Raw genomic sequence first — 13,905 nt, forward strand, 5'->3', positions numbered from 1 at the left:
TCTCACTACTAGACAGAATTCATGGTGATCTACCTGCTTACAGCCTCCCAAGAGCTGGGATTATAGGCACGCGCCACCATGCCCAGTCTCAATTGCCATCTCAGCACACCCCAGGGGTGGGGCCAGCATGGAAGGCCTGGGGATCAAACCTCTGGCCCCTTCACCTGCTTTAATCCGAAATCATACATTTTGACTGGTTGTTGCTTTTTGTCTTTCTCAGTACCAGGGATTGAACTCAGGACCTTTCATTTTCCAGGCAGGTGCTTATTCTACTGAGCTATCTCCCCGTCCCACAATCATACATTTTCATATCCCATTAGGGTTTTGCAGTTACCTCAAAACATTGTTTATAGACCTCCATTTTGAAAATAAAGTAGTTATGACCCTCAGGCCAGGTATTACTTAAATCATTAATAAGGAGTCATGCATATTAGAATATTGTAATTTTTAAATATATAATAATTGTATTTGAATATATAATAATTGGTTTTCTTTTGTAATCCTCTGTGCATGGCATTATGCTTTTAAAAACATTGTTCTGGAAGGAGTCCCAGGGAGTAAAAGCAACCAAACAGTGCTGCTTTCTAGGAAGGGCCTTCTTCTTTTGGAGCATCCTGTGGTCTCCTGTCAGGAGGGAGCAGCCAGGCCCACAGCAAGGGAGGGGACTCTCTTAGTTACTTTTCTCTCATTGCTGAGATAAAATACCCAAGACTCATAGATAAAGGGGGAAAGGTTTATTTAGCTCACAGTATGTAGAGGCTTCAATCCATCCCAGCTTGCTCTGAGGCAGGGTGGTACATAGCAGAGAGCAGTAGTCTGTGGTGGCTAGGGCAATGGAAGCCAACTAAAGCAGAAGGAACAAAAAGAAAAGCCTCTTTCTGACCCTTTTATTTTATTCAGAGTGCTGGGATTAGGGTGGTGCCAATCCAATCAGTGGACTGATCCAGCAATCACTCACCCTTAATCCCAGCATTGCACTACAAATGAATCAAAACTCTAGATTGAAGTACCTATGAAAAACCCATCTAAAAGTGCATGAGGCTTTGGGGGAACATCTAGACACAAACCATCACAGGAACTGAGAAGTGACTGAGGGAGGTGGCCCCACAGAGGCCACAGAAGGGATGCTCTGTTCCTGGATAGGCAGAGGGCAAAACGGGGGATGTCATCGTCAAGTTGCCATGTGTTGAGTGAATTGGGGATGGACAGAAAGGTCTTAGATTAGAGAAGCAAGGATGAACTCTAGAAGCAAGCCATTCTGTGGACCCGCTTTGCCTGTGGGATTGGTCTTCTTGGCCTTGAAAACACTCTTGAGGAAATTAAAATGGAGAAAGTTCCAAGTAACTTTCTGTAATGCACTGTTGGGGGCTTGCAAGCTGCTCTAACTCACTACGGTGGACTTGGGGTGCACTCAGTGCCAGGCAGTGATTAAACAGACTCGTGCTGCTGCTGTAGAAACAGGCATGTTAAGGATGGCATGTCAGCCTCAACTGTGAGTTCCCTGGTTTTATCGGTCTGTGTCACAACCCTGACATTACTTAAGTGGAGTTTGGTGGTACTTTTTATTACAGCTTCTCCTTTTTCCCCCTCGGCTGCCAATATTTCGTGTTGCAACTCCCCACTCTCTCTTGTCACCCGTTATCCATTACTGTCACCGTCCTGGCAGGATGTCCTTGCAGGGGACTCTTAATGGAGCTGTCCTGGTTAAAGAAATTCAATGTGATTGAACTGCAGTGAAGAATCAAAATCCAAATATCTGAAACGGATGAATAATAACTAGGTATTAGAGCTTATTGGTTATTTATTACTGGCAGAAGGCAGGGAAACATTAGCATGCAAAAAGCTGTAAATTAATCACGGCTGGTGATAGGGAGCCTGAAAAAGTCACCTCTATCTTTGTTAACTCCGCTTTGTTATTCCTGGTATGTTACTGAGTTCCCATTTCGGCTCTTCTATGATAGATTTTCATCCCCAGCTGCCTAGCTGCAGGCACGGAAAGGTGAGATTAAAAAAACAAAATGGTTAATCTCACTTTCCCTGGTGCTCAGAAGAGGCAGAGGAAAGCGAGCGCCTATGCAAATCTGGCCACACAGCCACTCATGTGACCTGGGACAAGTCACCTGACCTCTCCAGATGTTGGGTTTCCAATCTGTAAAGTGAAATCAATTGCAGAGCCTTCCCCAGAGAGCTATCACAAAGACAAAAGGGGATGCTGCCCTCGCACGTTCCATCCCATGGGCAATGGCAGCTGTCCCTGGAGCAGAGAGAGCCTTGTTACTCAAAGAGCCACGAGTGCCCCCGGATCGCGTTAACAGTGCAGATTCTCAGTCTTCCTCTGGCCTTCTGTGCAGGACTCTGGGTTCCACAAGATCCAACGGGGGTCGGAAGCCTCCCTTTGCTTTAATAAGCACTGGTATAAAGTGCCCTTGTACTTTGGGGGGGGGAGATTTTTTAATGAGTTGAAGAGCGTTATGTATTATGGGAAAACCAGAAAAGATGATACATGTCGAAGGGCTTTGCTACTATATGAACTGAGATGCATGCCAGAGCCTTCCAATTCTTGTCTCTTCACAGGTGAGGAACTGGAGGCCCGGAGAGGGCAAGCAGTTATCTAAGGCACAGAGGGAGAATTATCGTTGTGTCTTGTTATATAAAAAGCACCCAACGCTTGGTAGCTTCAAATAACTGAACTCAGATTCATCCTTACTCAGCCGGTGAATCTGAATGTGGGCAGTGCCTGTCAGGACAGCTGTCTATTCTATGTGGCATCTGTGGTGTGGCTTGGCTAGAGGCTGAAGAACCCCTTCCAAAATGGTGCACATACAGGCAGGCAGATTGCTGCCAGCTGCCGACTGGTTGCTTAGCCAGGTCTGGGGTTGGGGATCTTGATTTCACCTACACAAGCCTCTCTCAGCTGCTGGAGCTTCCTCCCACCATGGCATCTGGGTCCAAGAATGAATGAGTGTCCCAAGAGATAGGTCCGGGCCGACACCAGCACCAAATCTTTTTTTCCGTAAGTAGAACATCACAGATCCAGGCTCAGGGGAAGGGAGGGAGAGTGGCAGACAGTGTAAGGATCTGTCCTAAAATTGCCAAGAGGTAGCCTGGCCGAGAGAATTGTGACTTCAGCTAAGATTCTCCAGTATAAGACTCTGCCTGCCTTTCCATGCTTGGCCTTCCCTTTTGATTGTTTCTTGTAGGAAAAAAAAATACGCTCTACTGCACTTGGCACAGAAATAAAAATAACCCCATCTCTTTGCACTGCAAATTGAGAGCCCAGGGCCAGTGCAGCCTGCTATTCCTAGGGCCCCAGGAGCTGTGGGATGGATGTCCCAGCACTGGGAGGCTTGGAATTCGGAGCACGGGGGCTGTGACATCACTGCTGTCTCTGCACAGACCTGAGCATCCCAGGGCCATTCAGAGTCAGCTCCTGTACCATCCAGGTCCTTATTCCTCTTTCCATATGGATGGACTCTGACCTTCTTCCTCCTGAGAAATGAGACATGTCTGTCTTCTCGAGCCTTTGGCTTGAGATTGGGGATCTGCACTCTGCTAATAGGGTGCTGTCCCCTTCCGCTCTTACACATACAAGCTGGGTCCCTGGTACACAGAAGCCCTCTTCTGGAAGCAGCTCACTGTGCTCTGCTCAGCTCTACCAGGTCATGCAATAGCACTCAGCACCCCCAGACCCACACCCCACCTCCATTCCAGAGTGCATCTTAGTTTGGGTTCCCCCTAAATCACTCTACAAGGCAAGGATATGAATGCAAGTCATTCAGCTGGAAGTGGCTAGGGACAAGAATGGTGTGGCAGGGAAATCGGATGAAGGAGGGGGTAGCACTGAGCCCACTGCACTGTGACAACAGGAGTCCCACCCCATGGAGAAGCCCATTAATGGGCAAAATATGCACCCAGAAATTCTCCACTTGCTAAGGGGGGCCTGTGGTTCCTCCGTAGCTCCTTGTAGTGCTAATGGAGGCCCTGGCACTTCTGGAGATACAATCCCACTGAATTCTGCAGGAAGGGCTTCAGTGCTGAGGAGAACATTGGCAGCAGGTCCAACGGTGTTAGCACTGCCACTTTTGCAAAGAGCAGTTCTGGGTTTGGATGGGGTCAGGGTACCAGTTAGAAGCCACTAAGAGATTTGGCACACACTGCCAGAGCACCTGCACTGACCTGTGACCTGGGCCTCAGTGCTGCTGGTGCCCAGAGGAGGCTCCTGCCTTCCAAGGCAAATTGTTGAGTGAAGACACATGGGCTGTTAAGGCTTGTTTTAGATGGTCCCCCAAAGCCTCGGGTGCTCATAGGTGGGGTTTTTGGGTTATGAGTGGGTCATGGGGCATGATACTCAGGAGCCAGCCAACTATGGACCAAAACCTCTACAAATCAAACCAAAATAAGCCTTTCCTTCTCTAAATTTTGAGTATTGGGTATTGTGTTCCAGCAACAGGATACTAAGACACAGATGAACTGAGAAATGCCATCCACTGTGACAAGGGCTTCTCTGGAATTCAGGGCTTGGGAGGCACAGAAAGGATCCACAGAGCTTCTGAGGCTGTGGGTGGTTGTCGCATGGCGCCCCAGGGATATGTCAGAAGCTACCAAGCGGTCCCCATGGGGAAGGGCACCCTGACCCCATCCAAAACCAGAACTGCTCCAGCCTGGCTCTTTGCAAAAGTGGCAGCACGGGCAGTACACAGTGACATGGGAATTGTAAAGTCAGTCCTCGGGGCTACAATGTGGGTGCAACCGCAGCACAGTGACCATGCCCCTGCCCACACAGGGAAGGGTCCCACCCTCTACAGTTGTCTTTCAAGCTGTGGGACTCATAGTTCAGAGAGGAGGCTCCATAAAACATGGGGTAATCGCAGCATTGCTGGAAAGACTGCCAAAAAGGATGTGTTCTTGGGGTTCTGTCAGACGCAGTCTACTTTTTTAAGAGCCAGGTTAGATTCCTGCATCCCATAGGGGGAGAAGGATGTGGGATGTTGAATTGCTATTATGACTTGAATCATGGCCTCCAAATACATATGCTGGATCCCCAACTGCTATTGTGATCATATTTGGAGACAGGGCCTCCCTTAAATCAGATTGTAAAAGTGGAACCCAAATCACACAGAACTGTATTAAAAAAAAAAAAACTGCTTCACAAATTTGTATGTCATCCTTGTGCAGGGACCATACTAATCCACTCTGTATTATTCCAATTTTAGTATACTTGCTGCCAAAGCAAGAACTAGGGCTTGTTGGGTTTGTTTGTTTCATTATTGGTGTTGAACCCAGGGCCTTTGCACAGAGCTACATCCCCAGTCTAATTTTTATTTTTTTAAAAATAAGGTCTTGCTAAATTGCCCAAGCTGGGCTCAAATCTGAGAACCTACTGCCTCCAGCATGCTGCAATTACAGACCTGCCCCACCAGTTACGGCAATTGTGTATTATTAAGAGAGAGAGGGAGGGGGAGAGGGAAAAGGAGAGCCCAGAGTTTAGATACACAAAGAAAAGGCCACAAGAGGAGAGAGCCCTGTCTCAGTCGCCTTCCTGTAGCTAGGACACAACACCTGACACTCATAACTTAAAGGAGAAGGGGGTTAGTTTGGTTCAAGATCTCAGTCAGTGGCTTCAAGGCAGAAAATGGCCTGGCAGAGAGGCATGGTGGGGGCAGAGAGGCATGGTGGGGGAAGAGAGGCATGGTGGGGGCAGAGAGGCATGGTGGGGGCGCAGCTGCTCACACTGTCACAGCCAGGAAGCAGGGAGAGGATGGAGCAGCCAGGGAGGGACCTCTACCCTTCCAGGTCACGCCCCCAGCAACCCACCTCTGTCCAGGCTCCCCCAAAAGCAGATCTGCTGCAGCACCCCTATAATCCCCACACCCTCCCCAGACCCCCTTCTGAGAGCACAAGGCCCTGAGGGCCCACCCCAGGTGGCAGATGGACAGGTCCCACTCGGAAACCTCGGTCCTGGGCTTCGTGTCCAGCCCTGAGACTGGGAATCTGTCTTGTCTGAGCCACCCACTCTGAGATACCCATGTGGACAGTGAAGCGGACTGGGACAGACGCTGAACGTTAACTGAATGTTTGTAATAAGGTGTCTTTCATTGTTTCTGCAGGGCTTCAGCACTGATCTGATAAGGCTGGACATGTAGAAGCCGCCAGGCCAGCTCGGCCCTCCACACAGCTCTTCTCTCAGTAAGTAGTGTTATTTTCCTTCCTGATTTTCACTATTGCTGTTTCTGATTTTCTCCTTTTATGGTGCTGGAGATGAGATGCTAGACGAGTGCTCTACCTCTGAGCTGCACCCCAGCCCAGCAGTGGTGATTTTGGGGCCCCCTCTAGTGCCTGGCTTTCCTAGACTGGAAACAGTTATTCTAATGGTTCCAAATAGGTGCTCAGAGGACAAGGACACATTAATCATGACCAGTTGCTGAAATCTGAATGAGGAGGAGGAGAGGCTACAAACCTGCAAAGAGCCAGATATGCTTGTGTGTGGCTGGGGCTTGCCACATAGGCCCCCAAGTCCCTGTGGTCAGGAGGATGCGCGTCCCATAGCTGGAAATGCTTACTGAACAAGGCAGCTGACCCCTCTGTGTCTTGCTCTGTGTGCCTTTCCCAGGAGCAGGGCTTGATGGGACAAAACTGAATGGGAATGGGTTCAAATGGGGATGTCTTGAGAGGGGAGGGAGCTTGGTGGGTGCACTGGGAACTCATTTTACAAAAAGCCAACTCCTTATCTGAATGTGCTGGAGGTCTGGGGGCTGGGAATTGATTCTTTATCCACTAAAGGTTCATTTCTGCTGGAGAAAGGGAAATGGCCAGAACTCCTTTCTGGAAAAAAGTAATTAAAAGCAGCTCTAAAGCAGAGTGAGGATGTGACCTTTTGCTTCTGCCATGGACATGAGCTTGTACCCTGCATGTCCCCATGCCCTCTTTCCTAAGGACTTGTTATGGTTTATATCTAAAGCCTCATGTGATCATAGGCAGGCCTTTTATGAAGTGGTTGGATTAGAGGGGCTGATAGCCCATTGCTGTTAGGCCCTGGGTCCTGACTAGAAGAGGCAGGCACGCACAGTGGGCGTGGCTGAGAAGGTTATAGCTCCCCTCCTGGCTCATCCCTTCACCCTGAGCTTCTTGGATACCATCATGTGAGTAGCTGTTCCTCCTCTGTGCCCCTCCGCCATACCGCCCTGGCTTGGAGCTGGTCCACTATGCACTGAAACCTCTTCAAACTGTGAATCTTCTTCCTTTAACTTGTGGGAGTCTTGTGTTTTGTCCCAGGATGAGAGAAGCAACTAAGACAGGACTAGCAAGCATTGTCATGTGCTCTTGGGTCTTCAAGTTGTAGTGAGGCATCTGGATTCTCAGACACCAGTCCAGGATGACAGCGCCCCAGAATCTCCCATGTCCCCTGGGGTTGTAGCACACAGGTGTGGCGTTTGCTGTTCAGTGTTTTCCTTCACTATCTGCACTTCCTGTTCAAGGTGCCCCTGAACACCCCAGGCTGCTCCTGAAGGTGTTCTTCCCTTTTTACCCCCACTGGAATCTGGTGGGCTGGAGGATACACTGATAGGTTAGATGATGTCACCCAGATTTTGTGTCTATGGGTATCTCAGATTGAGACCTTATTTGGAAATAGGATGTTTCTTAGTTAAGTCAAAGTCAAGACATCCTGGATAAGGGCAGGCCTGATTCTTCTCTTTATAAAAGAGAAGAAAAGATGTACAGAGAACTTAGGGAAGACGGCCACGTCACAATGCATGCAATGTTTAGAGACACATCTGTAGACACATGATTTAGATTTAGAGTGTCCCCCATGCGTTCACACATTGGAATTTTGGTCTCCAGGGTAATGGCATTGGGAAATGGTGTGGAACCTTGAAAAGGAGGTACCCAGCATGTGGGCCTTTGGCCATGGATTTGCAGCCCTCACAAGGGACTGAGGGACTGGAGAGAACAGAGATATTAAGAGCCAGTCTAGGGCTGGCCTGATAGCTCAGCAGACTAAAGCACCTGCTTTGGCAGAGTACAGTGGCCAGGGTTCAATCCCCAGCGTGCCTGCCCCACCCCCAGGGCTCACTGAGACTGTGATTGAGACTCGGTATGGTGGCGCTCACCTGTAATCCCAGCACTTCGGAGACTGAAAACAGGAGAATCACTATAAGTCTGATCTACATAGTGAGACCCTGTAGACCCTGTATCCCCTATACTAAATGCATTTTAAAAAGAGAGAGAGAGCCAGTCTGACCCCTGTATCACTCTCTGTATCACCTGTCTGGAGATGTGATCTCATGCTCCTGCACTTCCTTCCACTAGGAGGCCCTCACCAGAGGCTGAATCAATGAGACTATCCAGTCTGGGACTTTTGGCCTCCAAACCATACACAAAAGAAACCTCTTTCATTACAAAGATGTCTGCCTCAGGAATTTTGTTATAGTAACACAAATGTGACTAATGCTCCAATGAATGCTAAGGATTTCCAGAGCCACTAACACTTGGATGATGCTATCACTTTGGGCTTCTGATCTCCTGAACTATTTCAGAATAAATATCTATTGTTTCAGGCCCCCAGCCTGTGCTAACTCATTACTGGCAGTGCAAGGAAATGAACACAGATGTTGTCTATGTTAGCAGAGCCTAGTCTTTTTTTATTGGTAGATGGGATTCTCAGGTGTAGGCAATGCCAAGGGCAGAGACAGGTTTGAGTTCATCCTCAGAGCATAGGCTGGAATTCTACCCCTCCCCAAATTCACTGAGAAATCATTCCAATTTCAAATGTGTGGGAGCACTGTATTGCATTAGAGGGATCAAGCAAAACCCATTCTGCTATCTCTTCTAAATTGAGATATAATTTGCACACTTGTGAAATGTATAGTTCCTCAATGTACAGTCAACAGTTAAAATCTTTTTGGGGTTAGGGAGATAGCTTGGTGACCTAAGCGCCTACCTGTCAAGTGCAAGGACCGGCTTTGATTCCCAGTACTGCATGCAATGCCAGCCACCGAGTCCAGGAGTGGTGGCACAGGCCATAATCCCACTGCCATAATCCCAGTGCTGGGGAGGCTGAGACAGGAGGGTCACTGCAAGTCTGAGCTGCAAAATGAGACCCTGTACCAAATAAATAAAAGATTTTTTAAAAAGTTAAAATCTCTTTGATAAATGTAACCCAGAGCCCATCAAGCTATAGTTTTTTCAGTGCCCTAGAAAGTTCCCTCATGCCCATCCCAGACAGTCCCATTCTGCCCACCCAGGACAACCATGGTTGTGATGTCTTCCCTCTTACATAGCTAGGGCTTTTAGACAGATTGACACACCCAGAACCATCATATGAACATGTCTTGTGTCTAGATTCCTGTTCCACTTGTTTCTTTCTTTTCTTTTTTTTTTTTTTTTCCCCATATGTTTCTGAGATTTCCCAGGTTGCTGTAGCTGTCAGTAGCTCTAGGAAGTGCATTTCTTTTTTATTACTACAATCTATCGATTCCTCCTACAGGTGGGTATTATGAATGAAGCCATTCTAAACATTCCTGCACTCATCTTTGCGTGGGCATGTTTTCATTTTTGTTGAGTAAATCTGTAGGGTTCCAGATCCCAGAACGCTAGGTATTTGCTGAGTCATGGGCATCAGTAGGTTGTGTTTGTGAAGCCAGTTTACAGAGTGGTTGGGCTGTTTAACCCCCTCACCAGCACAGTGGAAAGTTTTGGTTGCCCCACACCCTCACCTCATTTGGTTTTAAAATCTTAGCTGTTCTGCTGGATGCAAGCTGATACCTCATTGTGGTTTTCATTACTACACCCTGATGACTAACATATTGCACACTTGTTTATCTACTTACTGCCCCTCCTGAAATGCCCGCTCAAGTCTTCGCCGCTTTTTCTTAGTTTATTCATCCTTCAGTTTTTTTTTTTCCTTGTCTTGTCTTTTTTGTACTGGGGATTGAATATATGACCTCTTTGCTGACACCTCCAGCCCTTTTTTAAGCCTTCCAGCAGTCTAGTTCATCCTCATGGATCCTGCAGGAGGACTCTTTGGTCAGCTACATGCCCTGTAAATATTCTCTCCAAGTCCGTGGCTTGCTGTTCATTTTATTATTAGTGTTTTTAATGTGTGGATTTTAATTCTAATGAAATACAATTTTTCTCTCTTCAACTTTTTTGACAAAATGCTTTCTGTACGTCACCCAGGTAACCTTCACCAACTTCATGGCTCTAAAGATTGGGGGACCATGATCTCAATGTGTTTATCCAGCATGGCAGAGGATTTCAGGTTTGGGTTTTTTCTGAGTGAATGTCCAATTATTCTCATACTTGTCATTGAAAAGACTCCTCTTTCACAATCAAATTATCTTAGTGCCTTTGTCAAAAACTGAACCTATAAATGTAGGCCTATTTTTATCCTCGCTCATCTGTTTCATTGACTTGCAGTTTACCCAAAACCCACACAGTCTTGATTACCATGATTCACAGTAACCCTTGAAATCAGGCTATATAAGCCTTACAATTGTGTTCATTTTTCTTTTTCCAAAATTGTCCGATTCAGAGGCCTTTGCTTTTCCGTATAAATTTTAGAATTTCTTTGTTAATGATCTAACACAAAGCTCATGGAGATTTGACTAGAATTTATAGAAACTATAGATCATTTTGAACCTAACAACAATACAGTATCTTCTTACTGAAGCATCTGCCAGCTACTAAACATAATGTATCTTTCCATTTGACTTGATGCCTCTTTACCTTTTCTTAGCCATTCTTCAAGGTGTTGGCATCTCATACCTCTTTCGTTATATTTAAATCCTAACTTTGTATGGTTCTAGATATTAGATCCTTTTATTTTTATATATCGACCATCTACGCTGTGACCTCACATTTAGAAAATAGTTATTCTTAGCTATTATTAATTCTAGTACCCTGGATTCTATTAGATTGGATTTTTTTTTTAAGGCAATAGTGTATCTACAGGTAACGAGTTTTACCTCTTCTTTTCCAGCTTTCATTGCTCACAGTTCTCTTTTCTTGTCTTATAAGACTGGCTGGATATCACTGGAGTAGAGTTGTTAATGTGAAAATTCCTGCTTTGCTCCTCGTTTTAGCAGGAAGGCCATGGGCCTTTTATTACAAAGTGTAGAGACAGCCATTACCAGGTTGAGGACAAACCTTCTATACTTTTTACTGTGAAAGAGTGTTGATTCTTGCCAAATGATTTTTCTGCTTCTATTGAAATCATTGGACTTTTTTTTCCTTCTTTATTCTCTTCATATGATGTATTATATTGATTGTCTCGTTATTGTTTTGTGGTTGCTTGGTTTTTTGTTTGTTGTGCTGAGGATTAAAGCCAGGGCCTTTGCACTGAGCTACATTCCCAATCTCTTTTAATTTTTTTACTTTGAGATAAGGTTTTGCTAAGTTGCTCAGGCTGAATTTGAGCTCATGGTCCTCCTGCCACAGCCTCCCAAAGTGGTGGGATTGTAGGCGTACACCACCACACCCAGCCATTTGTGTGTTGAACTAACTTTGCATTCTGGAAAAAAAAACTCACTTTGTCATGATGCATCCAGTTTTCTGTATCTTTGCTAAAACTCTATTAATATTTGTTCCTGTGCCCACGAAGAGCACTGGCTCGTAGCCTTCTTTTCTTTTCTTTTCTTTTTTTTTTTTTTTTTTCAGAACCAGGGATTGAACTTGGGCCCTTGTGCTTGCCAAGGAAGCACTTATTTTACTGAGCCATCTCCCCAGCCACGTAGCCTTCTTTTCCTGTGATGTTTTTGTCTGATTCCAGAGTCATAGTAATGTCCACATAACATGAGGGGAGAATTGTTGCTTCTCCCTCTGTTTGTCAAGGAGTTGACAGAAAACTGATGTTATTTCCTCCTTAAATTTTTGGTAGTCCACCAGTGAAGCTGTATGTGTCTATAGTTTTCTTTGTAGGAATTTTCAACAATGCCTAAAAATTTTTTACTTATAGGGCTAAATCAGATTGTCAATTTGGTGAGTTTGTCTTTTGTGTAATTTACGATTTTGTAGAATTTATGGACATAAATATTTTCCCAGTAGTCCCATAATCTATTCTTAATGCCAGTTGGATTGGTAGTAATAGTACCTCTCTCATCCCTGATGCTGGTAACTTTTTTCTTAATTAGTCTAGCTATAAGTTTACCAATTTTGTTGATCTTTTCAAAGAACCAGATCATCACTAGAATAAGTTCCTGCCTGGCAAGCGCAGGATCCCGAGTTCAATCCCCGGTACTGCAAAAAATAAAAATAAAAAAGAACCAGCTCTTACTAGCATCAATTTTTCTACAATGTTTTAACATTTTCTTTTGTATTGTTTTTCTAATCTTAAAATTCTCTGCTTTCTCCTCTTAGGCTTTTCTTGACTGTTAATATAGATAATGAAGTCATTGATTGAAATAATTCTTCATTTCTACTATGATCATTTCAAATTATAAATTTCTAGATGGGCACAGTGTTGTAACCTATAGTCCCAGCTACTCATGAGGCTGAGACAGGAGGATTACTTGTGTTTAGGACATGAAGACCAGCCTGGACAACATAATAATAACCTGTCTCGAAGATAAATAAGATAATATATTGATGTTTCTTGCATTAAATTTACAGCATTTTCAATTTTTCTTTTGGTTTCTTCTTCAACTAAAGAGTTATTTAGGACCAGGTCATTTTTTAAAAATACCTAGGGAATGTCTAGGTATCATTTTATTACCAAGTTTTCCTTTTGTATCAGAAAACAAACCCTACAAAAATTTTAAGCCTCTTAAAGTGATCAAGACGCTGTATGAACCCATCAAAGGTCTTGGCGAATGTCGTATGTTCATTCGGAAAGAGGGTGTACTCTATGACAGTTTGTAAATGTCGTTAGGACAAGGACGCTGTTCTCACCTTCCATATCCTTTCTTTTTATCTGACCATTAGTGAGTGGAGACTGTTGATAGCCATTACAGTCATGGATTCACCTGTTTCTTTCAGGTTGATCCCCTTTTGCCCCATGGGTTTTGAGCCATGAGGCGGAGGTGCACATGCGCTCAGGACCATTTTGCCTTTTTGGAATGGACTCTGTTTCATGAAGTGTCGCGCGTGACTCTGGCCTCGCTTCTTCTCCTAACTTCTGCTCCTCCGACCTCAGGGTAAACTCTTCACTGTTTGTGGACAGTGGTCCAATCTCTGCCTCATCCGTGTCTTCATCCTCAAAGCGCGTCTGCTAGAAACAGCACTTGGCTGGCTTGTGCTTTCGTCCGCTCTGACAGTCTGATTTTCACGAAGTGTTTAGTCTGTTAACATTTGCCAGCTGTTTGTTTTCTTTCTGATGGATCATGTTTGCTATTTTCTTCCTTTCTTTGGGTTAATCAAGGGCTTTCCTGATATTCCATTTTATCTCCCCTGCTTACTTGTTAGTCTGCCTTTGTGTTTTATTTGTATCTGCGTTCAGTTGCTCTGTGGCTTATAAAACACATCTTTAATTTATCACAGACTACTTTGTATGAATGCTATATTATTTTACATATGCCTTAAGGATCTTGCTACTATATACTTTTATTTAAGCATCTCTCGTTCTTTGCATTATTATTGTCATATATATTATTTTACCTCTGTTATAAACATAAAAATAGATTACAATTTTTTTATTTTAGGGTGATCGGGGTCTCACTATTAGATCGGACTCCTAGTGATCTGCCTGTTTACAGCCTCCTAAGAGCTGGGATTAAAGGGGCGGGCCAGCATACCCAGTCTCAACTGCCGTCTCAGCGCACCCTGGGAGCAGGGCCTGCACCGCAGGCCCAGGGATCAAATCCCCAGCCCCTGCATCTGCTTGCAGGCACTTTAATCCACTGAGCTATTTGGCTGGCCCTAGATTACTATTTTGTGGAGTGGTGTTTTCTAAAAAATAAATTTAGTATGTGT

At 45.1% G+C, this 13,905-nt stretch overlaps 1 protein-coding gene and 1 non-coding gene across 3 annotated transcripts in view; one reads left to right on the forward strand and one right to left on the reverse strand.

The window, feature by feature from the left end:
* The window catches only part of Card11 (caspase recruitment domain family member 11), a 120,843-nt gene that overhangs the window by 41,469 nt on the left and 65,469 nt on the right, over nt 1-13,905 (forward strand). For both annotated transcript variants that reach the window (XM_023713431.1, XM_004629611.3), the window contains exon 2: nt 6,108-6,186. The gene's annotated coding sequence lies outside the window, so the exon portion shown is untranslated. The remainder of the gene's footprint in view (nt 1-6,107; nt 6,187-13,905) is intronic.
* On the reverse strand, nt 5,131-5,233 carry LOC111816395. The gene has a single exon (XR_002820799.1). It is a non-coding gene; the product is annotated as a U6 spliceosomal RNA (small nuclear RNA).

The sequence above is a fragment of the Octodon degus genome, unplaced genomic scaffold (assembly GCF_000260255.1).
Source record: "Octodon degus isolate 3935 unplaced genomic scaffold, OctDeg1.0 scaffold00031, whole genome shotgun sequence".
In the NCBI taxonomy this organism is placed as follows: Eukaryota; Metazoa; Chordata; class Mammalia; order Rodentia; family Octodontidae; genus Octodon; species Octodon degus.